This window comes from Dermacentor variabilis, chromosome 1 (assembly GCF_050947875.1).
Source record: "Dermacentor variabilis isolate Ectoservices chromosome 1, ASM5094787v1, whole genome shotgun sequence".
NCBI classification, from domain to species: Eukaryota; Metazoa; Arthropoda; class Arachnida; order Ixodida; family Ixodidae; genus Dermacentor; species Dermacentor variabilis.
The window spans coordinates 112,244,434-112,265,638 of NC_134568.1; the positions used below are offsets into that span (position 1 = coordinate 112,244,434).

Genomic DNA, 21,205 nt, shown 5'->3' on the forward strand with positions numbered 1-21,205 from the left:
CTGAATGGTCCGTGCTTCACACCTTTTTATCTAGGACTGCAGTTTGGAGAGTAAAGAGCATAGAGTTGGAGACAGCTATATTGGACTTCCTCATTTGTTAGGTACTTGTACAGGTTGGTCCATTGTTAAGGAGAACACTCATTACCAAATTTTCCTTATCGGCATGTCTGAAAATGTCCAACTTTGTGGCAGGTGACGTATGGAAGATGACGCTGGCTGTTCTCTGTGTGCCTGCATAGTGGATTGACAGCACTTCTGCAGTCACCAGTAACTGCAGCATCAGCAAGGTGTGTGTGAGCTGGCTGCTTACATGTTCCCTACCTCTTGAGATGCTGTGAACAATTTGCTGGCAAAACTTTGCACTGACAGCTGAACCTAATAGTTTGCAGTATACAGTCTAATGTAATTTGTGCATGCATTAAAGTGGTAATGGCCACCTAGTTAAATTAGCTGCAATATAATGGAAGTGGCAAGCATTGATAAGCTCAGTTCTACCGAAGAACTAAATGCATCTCGCGACTTCCCCACCCCCCCACCAGTCTCTAGATCAGGTTGGCATACTGAAATTTGCAACTCTTGCCTTGCTATTGCATGTTCTTAATCCAAATGCGCTAGCATTAATAAATTGGGTAATTGTTATGGCTATTTGCAATAAGCATATTATAGAAGTGGGCAGTTATAAACGTTTTTGAATATTGCAAACCTTGGCCAATTCCCCCTCATAGGTATGTGCTGTGTGTCATTAAAGAGGGAGTTTTAGAAGTAGCGCACCTAAACCTCTTTGTATACCAAAAACACCATGGCCCACTTGCATTCTTTTGTATCCTCTTTGCCTTCTTTAGTACACCTCACTGATTGGCCACTGAATTATTTTTTTTCTGTAGCAATTTGTACGATGTGCACTGGAGGAATTGTACAGTTTCGATTCGATACTGCAGAGGTGCTCACATTCTCTTGGAATGCATAAGGCTTCAATCAAGCATCTGCGTTGATCTTACCGAGATCACTCTCGCCTTGAATTGACAGGACAGGTGCTGTTAGTGCGACGCATGAAAATAGGTCCATTTTTAGACCATGCGTATTTGCACCTGCATTTCCGTTTACGCGCAATGGCCTTTTTAGAGCGCAGCGGGGGCGAGAGAGCGCAAGGAGGAAAGCAGAGGAGAGTATGGCAAACAGGTGAGGAGGAAAGCAGAGTGCCTCACGAGACTACGAGATGGCGCCATAGTAGCGTGTGTCGACGTCATTATGAAGGCATGCGGCGAACACTGGACGAGTGCGTCCACCGATACCATATTGACCCTTCTCGCGAAGCAGTTTGCTTTGGAGAAACGAGATGGCACTTACGGCGGTGCGCTGCGCGTTGCGTCAGCAAAAGCGCACGAATACAAAACCATTGCTTCTGCCCTGCTTGTGTGCGATCAGCTGTAGAAAAGACAACTGGGTTTTCGCTAACGTACTGTGCTTCGTTCATGCCGCAAAATGGGGAACGGTGGATAGAAGACGTGTGCAGTACTTAGCTGCAAAAATTGTGACCGGCAGGAATGCAGTGAATTTGTGGGTTCAAGTTCACGGAACGCTGCTACATAAGAACTGCCTGTGTTGCCGGCTCTGCACGACGCACGGCTTTCCTCGAGGATTTTAAAAGAGTGCACTTATCCACCAGCCTTGTATCACTAACCTCCATGGAAAGGACTTCAGCCCCAGAACGTCTGCACAAGCGAGTACCGCTCGTTATACGGCGACAAAGGGAGTAGCGACGCTTATTGGAATATAATAAGTTTCTCTCGTGTTATTTACTCGCATCCACCCCAGCTCGCGCGCCAACTTACGCCCACTCCATCGCCAACGCATCAAGTGAACGGCGCATTTGCGCATCAATGCGCCGAGGCATGGGTGACGGCTACTACACTGACGGCACGTTAATATGTTCGAAGCTGAACATTTCATAACGATCCACAGAGTGGCGAGTGACAAGCGATAAGTATTTTCTGCAAGCTACAAGCTATTGTACAGACCGTCTACGTTACAAGTCGTGTGACACAAGAACAAATTATCGCAACTGAGCAAACCCACGATCAATCGGGCAGAAAAACAATCATATAGTGACAATTCCGCTGCTTAAAAGTATTTGCTAAATAAAGAACGAAGAGCTAAGCACACTGATACTGATTCAATTCATAAGCGTAAAGTTAGAATAACCCGCCGTGGTTGCTCAGTGGCTATGGTGTTGGGCTGCTGAGCACGAGGTCGCGGGATCGAATCCCGGCCACGGCGGCCGCGTTTCGATGGGGGCGAAATGCAAAAACACCCGTGTGCTTAGATTTAGGTGCACGTTAAAGAACCCCAGGTGGTCAAAATTTCCGGAGTCCTCCACTACGGCGTGCCTCATAATCAGAAAGTGGTTTTGGCACGTAAAACCCCAAATATTATTATTATTAAAGTTAGAATAGCTTGGAATACATTTTTAGCACCACTTTTACTGCAAGCACCATACACGCTGTTCGCTCCGTTTGGACAAAGCGTAATGAGCTCCGAAAGCGATTACATGTCCTCTGAAGCTGTGGCTAAAGCTTCGCATGTCGTCCACCCAAGCAAATCTGTGGAACATTGGGCCAACGCCTATGGCCAGTTAAAAAGTAGACAGCCTGATCTTGGCCACCTGGGTTGGTCCGGGCTTGGTTTTTGCAAGTGGCCAGCTAGTTTGCCGACCATCGGCAGGCGATCGGCAGACGACACCGGGCCGGCATCATGACCGCCGGTTAAATCCTGACCACATTCGGCTGACACATGAGCCGGAGACTTCCCCACAACGACGACAGCATGGCTTGTTCGCTGCCAGCGTTCTTTTGTCGGTATTCATTTTTAGGTTTTATTTTTTTAGTTGCGTATACCGGGTGCTTTTTACAGCGAAGTTGTATATGGCTAGCCGATTGGACCGTACGTCCGCCTGTCGCCTGTACGCTGAAAACTCCTCAGGTGGTACCCCCATGCACAAAAAAAGAAAAGGTTCGATTGGCTGCTCCAGTAGTGACATCATTGCGCTCCGTCGCAGCTGAGTGTGCGCGCAGCAGTTTCTATCTGGTTCTGAAATAGATAGGCCACACGTTATACGCATTATACATACTCCTGAGGAGCAAGCAGCTTTCGATCAGCAACACCGCGAGCAGAACCGGGAACGAGCTAGTCTATGTCATGCCGATGCTGCAGCCTGAGCACAAGAACAGGCTTGTAGAGCCGAGCGCAAGCAGCAACTGCATTCCGAGGATCCTACAGCCTACCAGGCCATTGTTTAATGAACCATCGAGATTAACCCAGTGATACACACCGAGGCCGCACATTTCAGCTTCACTGGTTAACCATATGTATGGAGTGCTTGGACGGTGATGTTTTTATGGCGATTTCTTTAAGGCCTTTTGTCGCAGATACGAGCATGTTCAGCTTCTTCAACAGAGTTGCCTTAACTGGTCGACATTGAATTCTGGATAAGTCGCAAGTTCAAATGCATCATCATCATCATCAGCCTATTCATGTGCACTGCAGGACGAAGGCCTGTCCCTGCGATCTCCAATTACCCTTGTCCTGCGCCAACCGATTCCAAGCAGCACCCGCAAATTTCCTCATTTCGTCGCGCCATCTAGTCTTCTGCCGTCCTCTACTGCACTTCCCTTCTCATGGTACCCATTCTGTAACCCTAATGGTCCAGCGGTTATCGCACAGGCGCATTACATGATCTGCTCATCTCCATTTTTTTCTCTTGATGTCAATTGGAATATCGTCTATACCCATTTGCTCTCTGATTCAAACCGTTCTCTTTCTGTCTCTTAACATTATGCCTAGCAATCTTCGTTCCATCACTCTTTGCGTGGTCCTTAACTTGTTCTTGAGCTTCTTTGTTAGTCTCCAAGTCTCTGCTCCATATGTCAGCACTGGTGGAATGCACCGATTGTATAATTTCCTTTTCAATGATAATGGTAAGCTCCCATTCAGGAGCTCACGATGTCTGCCATATGTGATCCAACCCATTTTTATTCTTCTGTGAATTTCCTTCTCATGGTCCGGGTTCCCTGTGATTAGTTGACCTAGGTAAACGTACTACTCCGCAGATTCTAGAGGCTGACTTGCGATCTTGAACTCTTGTTCCCTTGCCAGGTTATTTATCATTATCTTTGTCTTCTGAATATTAATCTTCAGCCCCACTCTTACTCTCTCCCTGTTAAGGTCCTCAATCATTTTTTGTAACTCGTCTGCATTGTTGCTGAATAGAACAATGTCATCGGCAAACCGAAGGTTGTTGAGGTATTCGCCGTCAATCTTTACGCCTAAGCCTTCCCAGTTTAATAGCTTGAATACTTCTAAGCATGCAGTGAATAGCATTGGAGAGATTGTGTCTCCTTGTCGGACCCCTTTCTTTATAAGTATCTTCCTACTTGTGTAGAATTAAGGTGGCTGTGGAATCTCTGTAGATATTTTCCAGGGTATTTACGTAAGCGGTCTGTACTCCTTGATTACGCCATGCCTCTATGACTGCTGGTGTCTCTACTGAATCAAATGCCTTTTCGTAATCTATGAAAGCCATATAGAGAGGTTTATTGTACTGTGCAGATTTCTCGATAACCTGGTTAATGACATGGATGTGATCCATTGTAGAGTAACCTTTCCTGAAGCCAGCCTGCTCCCTTGGTTGACGAAATTCCAGTGTTGTCCTTATTTTATTGGAGATTATATTGGTAAATATTTTATATAATACTGGGAATAAGCTAATTGGCCTATAATTTTTAGTTCTTTAACGTCGCCCTTTTTGTGGATTAGTATAATGTTTGCGTTCTTCCAGTTTTCTGGGACCCTTGCAGTCGATAGGCACTTCGTATAGAGAGCCGCCAGTTTTCCTAGCATTATGTCTCCTCCATCTTTGATTAGATCGACTGTTATTCCATTCTCTCCTGCCGCTTTTCCCCGTTTCATGCCTTGCAAGACCTTTCTGACCTCATCTCTAGTTATAGGAGGAGTTTCTGTATCCTGTTCATTACTGTTTCGAATGGAGTTATCCTGAGTCCTCTGGGTGATGTACAGGTCAGTATAGAATTATTCCGCTGCTTTTACTATGCCTTCGAGATTGCTGATGATATCGCCCTGCTGATATTTAATTGCATACACCTTGGTTTGTCCTATGCCAAGTTTCTTTCTCACTGATTTCAGGCTGCGTCCACTTTTTACAGCTTCTTCAGTCTTTCTCACGTTATAGTTTCGAATATCACTTATTTTCGCCTTGATCAGTTTTGACAGCTCCCCGAATTCTATCTTATCTCTTGAGTTGGGCACTTTCATTCTTTGTCGTTTCTTTATTAGTTCTTTTGTTACTTGGGAGAGCTTGCCTACTGGTTGCCTTGGTGCCTCCCACTTCAATTGCTGCTTCTGAAGCCAGCATCGTTACGTTTTCATTCATTACCTCTATGTCATCATCATCATCTCCCTGTTCTAAGGCTGCATATTTCTTTGCAAGTAGCAACCTAAATTTGTCTGCTGTTACCCTTACTGCCTCTAAGTTGACCTGTTTTTTTCTTGACCAATTTTACTCTTTCTCTGTTCAAGCTGAGGTGGATCCTGGCCATCACTAACCTATGATCACTACATTTTACCCTACCTATTACTTCTGCATCCTGCACTATGCTGGCATTGGCAGAAAGTATGAAATCAATCTCATTTCATGTTTTGCCATTAGTGCTCTTCCAGATCCATTTTCTGTTGCTACTGAGGCGACGAGCGACCACGTAGACCAGTCAAGTCTCGGGCTCTCGCAGGAGAGGAAAAACCGACACTCGATCTCTAGCATTCCTTTAATAATAATTCTTTCGGAACGCTAGCCCTTGCCGGAGCGTGCCAGCCGCTCGAGCCTCGTGCAGACGCGAGCGTCTACGTCATCTCTCGTGCGATGCTTGTGCTCACGTGCGTGCTCACGCACACGTGCGATGCTCGTGTGTTGCGATGGTTGGGGTGGCTACTTCCATGACTTTGTCGGCCAAAGCGGCAAGTCTGGTAAGGTCCATGGTAGAGGCTGTCGCCAGGACCATCTGCACGTTAGCCGGGAGTTGTTGCAAAAACAATTCGCGTAACAGCGTGTCGTCGATGGATCTCGCGTTGTTTCCGAGCAGCTGGCTCATTCGGCGAAGGAGTTGACTAGGGCGTCGATCGCCGAGTTCTTCAGCGGACAGAAGCTGCTGGATGTGAGAACGTTGTGAGGCTGCTGTGCGCTGTAGTAGTGCTGCCTTGAGATCGTCATAGGCGGCGGCAGACAATTGGGAGTTCAACAAATCTGCTACCTCGTCAATGGCGGCGGGCGAGAGCACTGCGACGGCGTAATGGAACTTCAAGGCTTGAGACCGGATACCAGCGACTTGAAATTGCGCTTCGGCCCGAAGAAACCACGCCGAAGGATGCTGGTCCCAGTACTGTGGGAGGCAGACAGCGATGGCGGAACAGGAGGGCTCACCGCGTTCCTCGGAAGGGTTCTGGCCTTGAGCTCTCGTAGCGTTGGTCTGGTCCATGGTCGTCTCTACCGCAGGAGCGTATGGCAGTATCACGTCCGGAGTCACCAAACTGTGGCGACGAGAGACCACGTAGACCGGTAAAGTCTCGGGCTCTCGCAGGAGAGGAAGAACCGACACTCGATCGCTTAGCGTAGCATTCTTTTTAATCTCTTTCGGAACGCTAGCCCTTGCCGGAGCGTGCCAGCCGCTCGAGCCTCGTGTAGACGCGAGCGTCTACGTCATCTCTCGTGCGACGCCGATGCTGCTGCCGCTACACTACGTTTGCTGAAAAAAGTGTTCATTATTCTCAGCTTATTTCTTTCTGCGAATTCTACCATCATCTCACCTCTAGCGTTTCTAGAATCGACGCCGTAGTTGCCAATTGCCTGTTCACCCGTCTGCTTTTTTCCCACTTTTGCATTGAAGTCCCCCATTACTACTGTATACCGCATTTGCACTTTTCTCATTGCTTAATCAACATCTTCATAAAACTGATCTACTTCCTCATCGTCGTGACTGGACGTTGGAGCGTATGTTTGTACTACCTTTAATCTACACCTTTTATTGAGTTTGGTTACGACTGCTGCTACCCTCTCGTTGATGCTGTAGAATTCGTCAATGTTGCCCGCTATGTCTTTATGGATTAGGAATCCTACCCCGTATTGCTTCTTATCCAGGAGACCTCTATAGCAGAGGACATGGCCGTTATTCACAACGTGTAAGCCTCACCAGTTCTAATCGCACTAAGGCTGATAATATCGCAAGCAATGTCTGATAGTTCTTCGAAGAGTCCTGCTAAGCTTGCCTCACTCGAGAGGGTTCGGGTGTGAGACGTTGCAAGGGTCAGTTTCCATTGGCAGCCTGGCCTGCAATTAATAGAAGAAGAAAATCGCGCTAACTGTATATTTTAATTGCTTTAGAGCACATACTGCAATGACGGAATTAGAGGCCGTCAACGTGCAGGGCCTATTCAATCGGAACCAATATTGCAACTATACCACCAATTTCAAGATATACGAAGTCAGTAGAATGAGTTGGTGTCCCGATTACTTACCTCGAGTGTTGCATATATTCGCAGTGCAGCAAGAAAATAGCTGACACCAGGGCGTTTTTAACTTTATACTTTGACGTATATCTTGAAACTGGTACTAGTTACAAATTGGTTCCAACAGAATAGGCCCCGCATGTTAACGAACTCTCCACCATTGCAGCATGTGCACTAAAGATATTAATTAAAAAGATAATTGGCACAATTTTGTCAATTAGCAGCTTATGCACTACTACTCATTTAGAAAGTCCACTTGTTAAATGTAACACAAGTGAAGGGGTGGAATGCTGCTATCTGCAAGAGGAATTAAAAAAATTTTTCATGTAAGTAAGGACGTCCTGTATAATTCGCTATTAATTCAAAGGCGTGGCAGTTTGGGCGAGTTGGTATGTCATGACTTTTTTAGGCTTGTAGCGCAGCTCAGAATGAGCAAAAAGGAAGGTGGAAGGGGTAATGAAAAGGAACAGAGAACAGAGTGAGTGCTAACTTCCAACTGATGGTTTATTTCATGACGCAGACGGCTACTTATACACTCAGCGAACCATGTGACATGAAGAGATAACGCAATACCCAGCAACCAAACCGAAAGTGACGAAGTGAAAAAACATATTCAGACAGCCTGTGGCAGCAGTCTGAGATACGCCAATTCATTGCTTGATACCGATAATGAAGGTGAGCTTACACATGCATGGCCAAGACCTATGATAGCCTTTGCTTCGATGATTTCTCTTGTAAGCTGGTTATGACTCCAACCTAGAATGACGCATTCCTCTAAAACACGTTCACAACCACACGTTTTGCCGTGCTGCGCAAAAAAAACCCCAGCTGCAATGCAATTCTTAGCATTGTAACTATGTTCATGCAGCCTATCATTCAGACATCAGCCAGTTTGACCGACATAACGTTTTCCGCACTTGAGTGGAAAACAATAAACAACACAATGTGTGCAATTAACAAACTTCTTTTTATGATTCATATCACAGCTAGGAGGAGCCTCCTTATTCGTATTAGTGAGCTTGCAAATCCTCATAAGCTTATCAGGGGCAGAAAACACCACACGAATATTCGCTCGCTTGGCGATTTTCTTAAGATTATATGAGATGGTGTGAATATAAGGAATAGTGCTAATCCTACCCCGAGTAGTTGCAGGATTATCTTCGTGCTGGTTGTCCTTTCTAAACTCTTAGAATCCATCCTGCTACTGACACTTGTAAGGACACAGGATAACCAGCCTGCGAAAGCCGTTCGCACCGAGAGGTAAAGCTAGATGAGACGGTGTGGTGGCACGACCTTTTCAAATCATTTTTAGGCAAAGGTTAGCAATGCCTCTCTTAACCAACTTAGAATGAGCAGAAGAAGTGGTTTGTTAGCACGAGGTTCATAGTACCAACACGTGTGAATGTCGGAACAAGCACAGATCCAAAAACCGGATTGTGCGATTTTGCGGGAGTGCATGAGTAACGTCGAGGTGCGCAAGGCATTCTTTGACTATTGGCACCACCATAACAACCTCAGTCCCAAGGTCAGCCGGAGAACACTGAATACAAAACAAAAAATTGTCCACATAACGAAATATTTTAAAAACATTGGTCTGATTAAGGTTCTGACATGGCGACATCTAGGCGAGCTAAAAACAAATGAGGAGCGGGGCAATGCAAGGACCGATGCACACTCCGTTTTTCAGCAAATAGATGGTATCATTCCATGTAATGAACGTTTATGACAAAAAAGCTCAAAAGTTCTAAAAATTGGTTACTTGACAGTCCAGCATTATTCTGAAAACTGGTGACACCAAATTAATCAATTGCCTGCGAAATAGCCGACAGCAGGTCATTGTGAGGAATAGAATAGTACAGGTCCTTCACATCGATGGAGAAGACTTGGAAGCCACGATCGGAGTTGTCCTTCGAAAAGTCAATCACTTCATCGGAGTTGCGTATTAAAAACGGGTCATTCACTGGGTAAAACGGCTAGCTTGGCTTGCAGAAACAGCGCGACAGACTTCTGCCACGTGTCATTTTCTGAAACAGTAGACAGCTTTAGTTGGACGTCCGCAGCAGATCTGCGTACGCGGCAAACCCACGGAGGTGTCGGTGCGCATGCGCAGTACGCAGGAGCACGCACGGTATCTTGCGAGCGCCCGCAGCTTTTCAAAAAGCTGCGTTGCGTCCGCTGCGGGATTCGCGGGACGTTCTCGCGGGTCCACGAGAGCGCATTTTTCGATATCGCTCTTGCCGACGATATGACTCCGGCTTGTGGTTTGACTTCGTGGCGGCTGATACTGGCTACACAGTTCAGAAGGTGGCATGTGGCGGCGCTGAATAGCACACTACTGGTTCCTGCGCATGCAAGTCAGCTATACTCTTCTCCACTTTTGCGTCCGGCCAACTACATTGCCGTCTCGTGCGCGCACGCTCGGCTACGCACGCGCAACCTCGCGTGCTGCGTACGTGATCAAGTGGTTGCGGACGCCCAGCTATTGGCGGCAAGGAGTTACGGAGTCGCCATCTATCGGAAGCGGCTCGCTGGCGTAGTATGAGGGATCACGTGGCGCGCTCCTCATAGGTTTTGCTGTAAGCGCTCACTGAAAACACCACGCGCGAGCTCTTCCGGACATTTCTGTAAGTACCTTCGAAACGAGAGAAGCTTTTTACTGTCTAAATAATAATCTTGGGCAAACTGAAAGCCACAATCGCTTACATACGCTATCTCTTTACCGAATACATACAGTGAACGCCACTGCGCGCGGTCGCCGCGATGGAGTCTCCTGAACCGGCTTCTTGCGTGAAAGGTAGGTAAACGCTGAGAGCAAACTACATGAAATATGTTCTTATAGTGTTTGTATAACTAAATGGAGCGTAATAGAATGAAGCCTCAATGCAGCGATCGCACAGATTCGCAGCGACCGACTGCGCGTCTGCATGCTTGTCCGCGCACTGTTTCGCTTTCGCCGCGTGCCCGTTTTCGCACTGTGCCATGAGCTTTAGGCCGCAGAATATGAGCGTTTGACAGTATACACGCAACCATTGTTGCGTGGGCGCTATCAGAGCTGTTCAAAAAATAATTTCATTGTAGAGACTTCGACGCCTACGGGGACTATGATGTACGTGCCGTCGCGACGATTCAATCTTTCTTTTTCTAAATTCTTTTACCTTTCAATATTATTTCTAGAGTTGCGTCACACTGTATGCTTATCGGTGTTCTCAGCGTGCGATTTCCCGCTGCTCCTTTTTTGTAATCCAGTGCACTAATTCATAACACAAACATGACCATATATGCCATGCTTTCTTTTTAATGTGCTTCGTACCGCTCCCTTTCCACTCCACTGAACTTGCCAGTATCTATAGCATCGACAAGTTCATAGACCAAACCGTCGTGACATTACTCGGGCGAGCGTCGACCTCAGTGCGCGTTTTCCGAACGTCACAGACACGGCGCCGTAGCAGAAATCTTCCTCGCGTCTGTGCTTGCTGGATACTCGAGTTGTAGCCGATGACGGTTTGCCGGTTTTATGGTTCGCGAGCCAAGCTTCACGCGGCTTCTTGTCCTGCGCCTACGTGTGAAGAAGGCTGACATCGGCCTCCGTTACGTACGTCCGGCACTGCGGCACCGAGCAGTAGCCTACCATGTTGCGCGCCTTCAAAGGCAGCCACTACCTATTGTAGTGCTTTCAAGCGTTGTAAAGGAGTCACTCGAAGCGTGGAAATCTCCCCACTAAATGAGGACCGCAGCGTACGAGGGAATTCAAACTCTCGTTTTCAGCTCGCTTCGGCGCTCCCGAAGCAGCCGACGCGGCTGCTATTTCCACGTGATCCCTCCTAGCACGTCACGCCGACGGTGGCGCCAGCTTTTCCAGTGGTGGAGCTCGAGGCCAATAATGGCCTAATAACCCTCAACGGTACGTCATACCCGTGCCATACGGGCGAGTTTAATGCCATTAAAAGTGTAAGATCGTAAGTCTCTTAATGGCCGTTAGATTTCGGCGCGTGCGTCTATTTGTCGTACAAAAATCCCTCACGTGACCTGATCCTAGGTGCCTAGGGACAGCATCGTTTAGCGATTTTTGAGAAGGCGCGATGCTGGCGCCGAGCGACGCCGTGGCGTATTCGTCCTCGGCGTGATCGTTCTCTGGACCCCGCGTTGTTCAACATTGCTCATGTCATTGTACGTGCCTTGCTTGTGTGTTGGTTGTAGGTTCTGCGTTACTTGGCGGAAAGCCGCGAGTAGTGGTGGTGCGGCAGTGCGGCTTTCGCCTCGGTGAGCTCTGGCAGTAGAGAATCTGCGTTGTGTGACCCGTGCTTGCTTGACAATTGAAATGTCGAAGTGGCCTAGCGCATCGGCAGCGAAGTTCTGCGAACCGCGATGTGGCGTCGCCGTGTCCGACTTTGCTTAACGGACATCGAGGGATGTGCTGCTCGCTACAAGTCATGTAAATGCGACTGCGTCGACCGCACACTGTTCAGTGCTGAATGTGTGTTAGGTGTGCTGTGCTTGAAACGAGTGGTTCAGCCGTGCAGCGGGGAGTGGTGGAGGAGCAGAGTGGCTTAGGGTCTCCATTTGCACGTTCACAGATATGTGCTCCCGTTTTGGTCTCATTAGCGGCTGTCGCGGAATTGTGGTGTGCTCCTTGCCTAGTATGAAGTTTACGATGCTAACACACAGCATGTTCACGTTTTTCCGTGCCATATGTCATTTGCATGACGACCGAGTTGAAAACAAGGCATATATATCTGTTGTTTTCGTTTGTGTGTTGTAAATTACTTCCTGTTGTGGAAGTTCTGGAAGTCTTATTACGCAAGGAGTACGAACGTAAACATATAAACATATTTCTGTGTGTGTGAAATTATGAATTACCCAGAATAGCCTTTACGACTGATAAGTGGGCTACACAGCCTGTGTGAATCAGCTACCTTTTGTTGCGACGCTCTTCCATGTGGTAGACTGATGCATGGTGCGCGTTTATTTCTGTACTGTTGTAAAAACCATTTGTTTATTCACTCAACACAAATGTACTGCTTCTTTGACGCAGTGCATTTTAGTTAGGCGGTAAAGGATACTAAAAGTGGGAGGGGGCCGCTATCACCCAGCATAGTATGTCCACTCAGGCGACCTGAGAGGCGGCGGTTGCGCGAGTGTATAATCATAGGGTATAATTAAAGAACTCTTTTTATGTCCAGTGACAGTGGCCCCTTTCCACTTTTAGTATGCTTCAACGCTGTACATTGCTTAGGCTTCACCGCAGAACATAGGTGTATTGCAAAAAAGGTAATCTTAAAAAGCTCAATTATGCAACGTTTCTTTCGTAGCTTGCTACACCGCAATACAGAGGTGGAAGTAAGCATCGTGCAGTAAAGCATACTAATAGTGGAAAGGGCACATAGGTTTGCTCATTATTTTCAATTGTGATATAATTTGCAAGTGCATCTGTGCTCTTGGTAAGCTTAATTGACAATTCTTTGTACATTACAAATTCATATTGCAGGGAAGCTTACTAAGGCACATTCGTCATTTTGTAACGCATTATTCACCTTCAATGCAGGAGCACAATGCGGATTCATACCTATGCTTCTGGCTGGACTGCACATGCTCTTTGAGAATTGATTCGTTTTTCATAAGTGCACTGGTACTTTACTCTAAACTGGAGGGCTGAAGTTTATACGGAAGCACAATTTTTTTTCTTCCAGGCACCTTTTCTATTAGAAGCTTCCATTGCAGTGTTTCGAGGATCTTTGAGCCAGCATATAGTGTATATAAAAATCGGACACTGATTGGGAACATCACCTATGCTCTCTGCAGTAAGCTGTGCACAGGATAAGTTCATGCCTATGTATAGAAAGAAATGTAGCATGACCAGACAAAATAAAAGGGGTGGGCTGCAGCAATACTAGGTGTTAAATGGTGCCTTATCCTTTCCCTTCAGTTTTCTGTTTTGTGCTTTTTATTATGGATCCTCCACAGTAACCACACGAGTGCTGAACTTGAGCTTGTTGGTTTCAGATCTGATGGTTGTTACTAACAGAACAGTGTGATACACGAACAAGGGCTTGGAGACATCCGGTCACCTTGCTTGTCTCATGGTGTCGCTTTGTGAGCACCATGAGCCTCCAGACCAACTCGGAAGAAAGGTTTCTTGCAATCGCTTCTGAACTGTATTGCCACCAAACCAACAGTGCTCTCAATGACAACTTTTGGACAGTAGAATGCTTGCACCCAGCAAAGTCTAAGAAGGAAGCATTCAGGATGTGCCAAGTGGGCCTTTTGAAGCTGGCAGCATTGCTGAAGGGGCTTTGCCTATCCGCCCTCTTTATGGATGCACAAGGATGATTTCTTCTTTCAGAAGGATTGTTTCAGAGGTGTCACATGGCAACAGTGTTGGGTGTTTAGTAGCAGATAAGCTTGCCTTTGGCCACTGTCAATAATCTGTTTCTTCTCCAGTGCCCCTGTGAAGTGCCTACTTTTTGGACACAATGTGCGCTCCATGCATGCATGCATTTTTAGCTTGTAAAGATCTATATTACCCCTTGCCTCAAGCCGGTCCTTGCTGATGTCAACCAAGAAGGCAGTGGGGAGTATGGCGATGCATACTTACAAAGCACTGCTGATACCAGTGAAACCAGATTAGTGGAGCTGCCGTTTTTTTTGTCCACTCCATCTTCATCAGTTACAATGAGCAGTTCTTTGTCCAAACAGAAGGCATATGTAGTTGGTCATGCATAGCCTGCGCACTAAGATTTGTTGGCGTGTTACAAGAGACGTGCCTGAGAACCTTAGCAGTGCCTATACGCGAAAACATTCTGATGTGTTGATGACTTCCTTCTCTTTATCACAGTTTGCCTGATGAAGCCAGCAACTTGGTCAATTAGATGTTCAACAGGGTTCCCACTAGTTTTCCCAGCGTCTCCTTTACCAGTGTGCTGCTCATAGATGTCTGTTTTCTTGACCTTGCACTGCACTTCAACCATGGCCACACCTGCTGAACCTATAGCATGCGATCAGAAAAGTGCTATACATCACGTTGCTCCAAACTCATGACAAGCTAGAAGGCCTTGAGGAACACCTTCATTAATTTCCGTCCTCATCATACTGTAGGAAGCTTCGCATGACAAGTGCAACAATTAACATCTGCTGGTTTTTCAGTGCTATTCCTGTCCAGCTTGCTGAAAGCTATACTGAGTGTTTCAAAAGCAAAACTGCTGCCAGACAAGAAGTGCATAAAGCAAGAGTAGCTATAACCATATATGTCACACAAAATGAAGAAGGCCACCGAGTGTACAGGCGGTTTAATTCATATCCAACAAGCTTGGTTCTCTCTTTGCAAGTGAGTAAACCCAACTTGCCCCAAAAACATGGCCTGTGACAAACTATGTGCCAGATGCTGTGTCCCCTGCAAAGCTGAAGATGTGTACAAGATCCTGACACCCGCAGTGGCTTCCACACTGCGCAAACAGTTTACTATAAGAACGACTGCCTCAACTAGTATGCTAATAACATGAAAACGGGCAGAACTTTGGCTATTCATTGGGCCCCAGTGCAGGTGCAAGCCACTCTTCCGCCAGATGCGTGTTGTTCACAGGAACTGGAGCTATACAAATGCAGATAAAAACAATGATGTTTGAAAGTAGTAGAGTTGAACTATATTCTGCACAAACAGTGCTACTTGCAGTGCTGGTAACTTATAGCTACAATTCATGGCTGCCCCACCATGCAAAGGCACTATTCTTGAATTAACTTCTATTTATGGAGGCCATATATTGCAAGTACATATCATCCACATTGTGTGCAATATGATTAAATGATGTAAACTGTGATAGCCATTCCTAATCTGAGATACAACAAAAGAACTAATATAGGTAACAAATTGTAATTCAAAAAGAGAACCAGTGCACAGGATAAGTGACAGACTTCCTTTTATTGAACAAAAGTCACATGTGTGTCACATGTCAACAGCAGTGGGTAGCAAGCTTGGGTGACAGAGGCAAAACTTAGCGAAATGCTACACTCATACTCAAATGTAAAACGGCCTATGACACAAAAAACATTATATTTTACTGAATGAAAGGGCAAGACTCCATCCAAGAATGCACTATGGCACCACATAATTGACATGGTGTAAAAGATGTTAACATGCCCTCTCCATAAAAAAAAGAAACACTTAAAACATGCCTTAAAAGGCAATGTGCAGAGTCTGAAAGCAAGCAAAAACAACCCAAAAAAGGTTTCGTTAAGTCTTTCAATGATTAAAATTGTCAAACTGTCTTGTCACTTCTTAATGAATCTTCACAGCGGAAAAGGATGAAAAGAAAGCCCAATAGCAGGGCCACAGAAAATGTCACCAAATAAATAAACCTTGCTTACCAAGGATACTGGTTTAGTTGTCTGACTCTGCAAAATAATTGTGTATGAGCTTTTCTTGTTTAGAACGGTTTAGCAGATAGCGGAAAAAATGGACATGAGAGCACCAGGTGCATGCATAGGCGATGCACGAAGAGCCACTGTTTTCTTACTTTTTTTCTCTACTACTATTCACGAATATGTAAGTGCTTTAACAGCACTGCTAAAATCCTACTGCAAAACACAAGATTGGGCAAGTTGTGGCATAACGAAAATTGGAGTTCCACTCATACTGTGAAAGTGATGCAATAAATGGTGAAATATGCGCAGGAAGCTTGCTTCATTCGGTGTTTGTTGAAGTGAACACTTGCCAGCGCAAGTCAGTAATCTCCTTTAAAGAAGTAAAATAAGTGGGAGTTGTGCCTCCCAGTGTTGAAGTGGAAAGACTAGTTTTCTTCCTCCTCTTTCACATCCAGACTTGGTCTCTGGTCTCCAGAAAAACAACCCTTTAGCTTCTTACTGCTGAATTAATTTGGTTTTCTCAAAGCTATATTTGAGCTACCCATTGCTAGGTCTCGCGCTCTGCCCCATCAACCAGCCCCATCCAGCAAATCTGAGAAGCCAAGCACTAGAAGATTAATAAAGCAGATGCACCCAATCACTGTCATTACATGTAAGAAGAAAAATTAACATAGTACTGCCTTCACAAGTGGGGAAAGTGATGAGTAAGAATTTGAAGGCGTGGACGCCAGCTCTATATACAGCACGCAGACATTGAACAGGTGTTAGCCAATCATGGCACCTGTTGGCTAGATCGCACTCTCCAGGATCGGTATTCGCCACGACTGTACCTTCAGCAGAGTGGCTGAAATGTAGAATTGTGGACTGCCAATCTTTTGATTGTATGTTTGAATCCTTGCAGCACAATGAGAACTTTATTTGCAATATTCTAGAAAGAAATTTGGGAATTCCAGTGACAACACCAGTACACATCAGAACCAGGGTAGTTGGCCCATAGCAGCTATTGGTGTAAAAAAGAAGACTGGCATCAGAAGAATTGAGATGTGCACGCTACATGCCTTTGTTCGGTAGTGTTCCACTACTTTGGTGCTACAGTTAATGATCTCGAATGAGTTCAAGGAGCAAGAATTTAGTCCGGAAAAAAATATTGCGCACAACAGCTGTACCTAGTTGTATCATTTGCCTATGCCGCTGTATATAACCCTGTCCACACTGCTAGGAAGGGAAGCGTAGCAGAGGACGGCAGAAAGTTGGGTGGGCGGATGAGGTTAAGAAATTTGCAGGGACAACATGGCCACAATTAGTACATGACCGGGGTAGTTGGAGAAGTATGGGAGAGGCCTTTGCGCTGCAGTGGGTGTAACCAGACTGATGATGATGATGTCCACACTTACCTAAAGCACATGAGTGGCATCCTAAACAAAATTGAGCTTTTGATATTGCTTTGGAGAAAATTAATCTGTTTCAGCCTAACAGTATGTATACATACTGCGCATACCTGCATTCGGTGTGCCTTATCACCAACTGTTAAGTCACCTTCTTACCTCATCAGCGAATCACTCCTGCAACCAAGTGTGCTGGTCCGGGTTTTACCTGCATTTCTACCTGTGCAGTTGGTAAAAGTCTTTGGCTGTTTACTATAACTTCATATTCAAACATATGGTTGCATTAGAGGCTTTCACACCACTAATGACTGGGCAGGCTTCACGAAAGGCCACCAGTACCTCCTCATTGCAGACTGTGCTCAACATCCTTCTTGGTTGGACTGTGACTACGAACCAATACATCTTTCCTCCAAAGCGGCTAGCATTGACGATGGTTTGATGCAGAAAGAGGCTATTGTCTTTCCCAGATGCTGGTTCAGCCTCGCGAGGCACATTCCTTCAGTCAATATGCACACTGTCAATGTGAGTGAGACTGATCAAAGGTTGTCTATGGTGTCAGGTTTCTTGCCTGGTTTCGGTAGTGGCATCATGACCAAGTGTTTCCACTCTGTGGGGAATTCCAATATTCCAGATTTCATTGATTACAAGCAATAGTGCTTGCTTCCTTGTTTCGGCAAAATTCCTCAACATCTGAACAATGACTCCATCTTTGCCATGTGCACTTTAAGTGTTGACATGCTCGAGAGCAACAACAGGTTCTGCCATCGTATACAGAGGCTTTCCATTCCTTCCTTGGCAAGTGGTCATTAAGGTGCGTACAACTCAGGCGACGGTCAGTCACTGTGAGGTGGTCGGGGAAAACATCTGCCGCTTGTTCCTCAAGTTTCTCAGATGTGCACTGAAAATCGAGCAGCATGTTTTCAATAGTATTACAGTATTTGGTGCATCCTGTTATAGCCAAGAATGTGTTACAGCTTACTGAGGCCTATATGTTTAAATGACGCGCCCAGTAAGCTCTAGTTAGCATGTCGCTCTTTGCAGTGTGTAAAGGATGCGTGTTGCTAGCGATTCTTCAACACCTTCACATTCTGCACACTCAAGTGCATCACGGAAATGGTCCCAGCCTGAAACCCCGATTTTTATATGTGGCACATTTTCACCCCTACATCAAGTATTATATCACATAATGGTCGCTTCCTCTTGGGGCAGAGTCGCATTGACACTCTGGATGAAGGCCCTAGTTGCCCATGCTAGGTAAGTGTACTGCCCTTCTGGTTTGAATGGAGGGTATACCAGTTGGGATAGTTGGTGTCATTTGTTAATTCGAAGTCTATGGTGTCTGCTTCGTCAAGGTGGCATCCTCTTGGCCGTATGTCTTTGCATCCCCAGTGTGGGTGATGTGCATTGAGCTCACCTCGACTGAGTATTACGTGCTTGTGAAAGCGAATTTGAAGCTGTCAAAGCCAAGTGAAGTCGCCTTGGCTGTGGTGCCTGGTTTTGGGACAGAGGTAGACCAATGCCAAAACAGCTTTTAGCCTGCAGCACACCACCGCAACTTTCTGATGAGACATATGTTTATTCAAGCAGTTTCTTATTTGCCCTAATTCAATAATAGCCAATTTTAGCAGCTGCAAATCAAGCTGACTTCAGAAGACTGCTGATTTTTTAGCCACTTCTAGTAGATTATTGCATGGTTAATTTTCTAGTTGGGCATGACATGCTTCGTGCTTAAAAAATGAACTGTTTAAAGAATTATTGGAGTAATATTAGGACAGGCAACTCTCACTGAATCATCACTGCTTTTGTTGCAAAATGTGGCAATGAGCTAGGCAGATGCTGTCACGAAACCATAGGTTGTACAAGTACAGAAGAAACAAAATTGGAGTTCTGAAATTTAAAGCCATATTTTTACAGCCTCTCTTTATACTGCTGACATTAGAGAGCTTTAGATTAGTGGACGCAAGCAGCGTGTGTAAACAAGCACCATGTTTGGGTATTTCTGGCACCCATGTGGTTTGCATAACCAAGCAGCACACGAGTCGCTTGCGTCCTCTTATGCAGTACTATTATTTTCATTGTAAAACAACCAATATCAAAGTAAGTCTGATCAGCCTGCATCAATATGCTAGAAATTTTTAAGCACTTAAGGTGTGTTGGTTGAATGTTTAAAGCACTTCACCACACCCTTGGTCACTAGACTTGAACTTTCCAGTATTACTTGCTAATCAACTCTTGAGGTGTTTACGTTGCTTTTCTGTGCCGTAAGATTAGTTTGACAGTCCTAATAGAATTGTTAAAGTGAAGGTGTGAGCTGTTGTATTGGCCATGTCATTCTATAACTGTTAGATCTGACACTGTCAAAGCACTTGGCAACATTAATCAGCTTCACCTCACTATATATATGTATTGCGGTAGGACCATTCAGCACGTGAAAATAAAAAATACCGGCAAATAGAGAGTTCAAGAGCACCTGAGATTATAGTAAAGCGCGGGCGGGGCAGTATGGTCAGGGTAACAAATGTGTTGCGGTGAAGTTATTGCAGACGTATATACACATTCATTCGTCCCAACTTTGCACCGAACCCTGCGTCCCGTTGCTAAAACTAAGAGCGCGAAAAACGGGCACAAATGCAGCTGAAGATTACAGGGCACAGTATTCGGCTCCACCTCACTGTGCTTATCGCGCCCTTAGTAGGAATAATATTAAACATCTGCTCTGCATTTCGTGGAATTCTGGCAGATCATGTGACATTACTAAAGCTCCGTTATGTTCACAGCACTACGCGATAATTGTCGTAAAGCCCACGATAAAAGTAAATCACATGAAGTGACGGATAGTGCACTAGCGCTGAACACGTTTGAAAACATGCGCTGCCCTATTTCAAGGACGCGTGAACAGTTGTGAGCAAACACCACCTTAAGCATTATATTACTTACGTAAGTCGTGGCGAAACACACGTGCAATACCTCCGCCTACGAGTCCCGTCAAGTAAAAGTGCATGTGCGATGTGATGACGCTGCCGAAAAGGGGCGAACACGACGACGCTGCTGCACAGCGCCGGTTCGCAAATTGCATTGCCGAGGCGCTACGCCACTTGAATATTTCAATCGTCAGCACCAATGAATTCTTCAGAAATACGGATCTCACACCACCAGAGTTCACCGAGACTTAAAGCCGACATGCCACACCACTACTACTGCGCGACTTTTAGCCAACAAATACTGAACCCACTGCGGAGACACACGACCAGCGGTCGGCGTGGGCCGGAGATTCAACGCACGCCACGGCATCGCTGTTCGCAGAACTTCGCTGCCGAGGCGCTAGGCCACTTCGACATTTCAATTGTCAAGGAAGCACGGGTCACACAACGCAGATTCTGTACTGCCAGAGCTCACCGAGGCGAAAGCCGCACTGTCGCATCACCACTACTCGCGGCTTTCCCGCTAAGTACCTACAACGCTACAACCAACACACAAGCAACGCAAGCACAATCACATAAGCAACGTTGAACAACGCGCGGTCCGCGCGAGCCGGTGAACGATCACGCCGAGAACGAACACGCCGCGGCGTCGCTCGGCGCAACCATCATGCCTTCTCAAAAGTCCCTAAACGATCCTGTCCCTAGGCACCTAGGATCAGGTCACGTGAGGGATTTTTGTACGACAATTAGACGCACGCGATTTCGGCAGCTGCTAAACGCGCATCCTTATATGGCCTTAAATGTCGCGATGGCGATAGCTGCAGTTGGGGGCGAAATGCGAAAACACCCGTGTGCTTAGATTTAGGTGCACGTTAAAGAACCCCAGGTGGTCAAAATTTCCGGAGTCCTCCACTACGGCGTGCCTCATAATCAGAAAGTGGTTTTGGCACGTAAAACCCCAAATATTATTAT

At 46.0% G+C, this 21,205-nt stretch overlaps 1 long non-coding RNA gene across 1 annotated transcript; it reads right to left on the reverse strand.

Annotated features, from left to right (window-relative positions):
* Nucleotides 1-15,459: 15,459 nt before the first annotated feature.
* Nucleotides 15,460-20,984, reverse strand: LOC142582999 (uncharacterized). Its single transcript, XR_012828530.1, has 2 exons — nt 20,250-20,984; nt 15,460-16,771 (listed from the first exon to the last, which is right to left on the reverse strand). It is a non-coding gene; the product is annotated as an uncharacterized LOC142582999 (long non-coding RNA).
* Between the last annotated feature and the right edge of the window lie 221 nt (nt 20,985-21,205).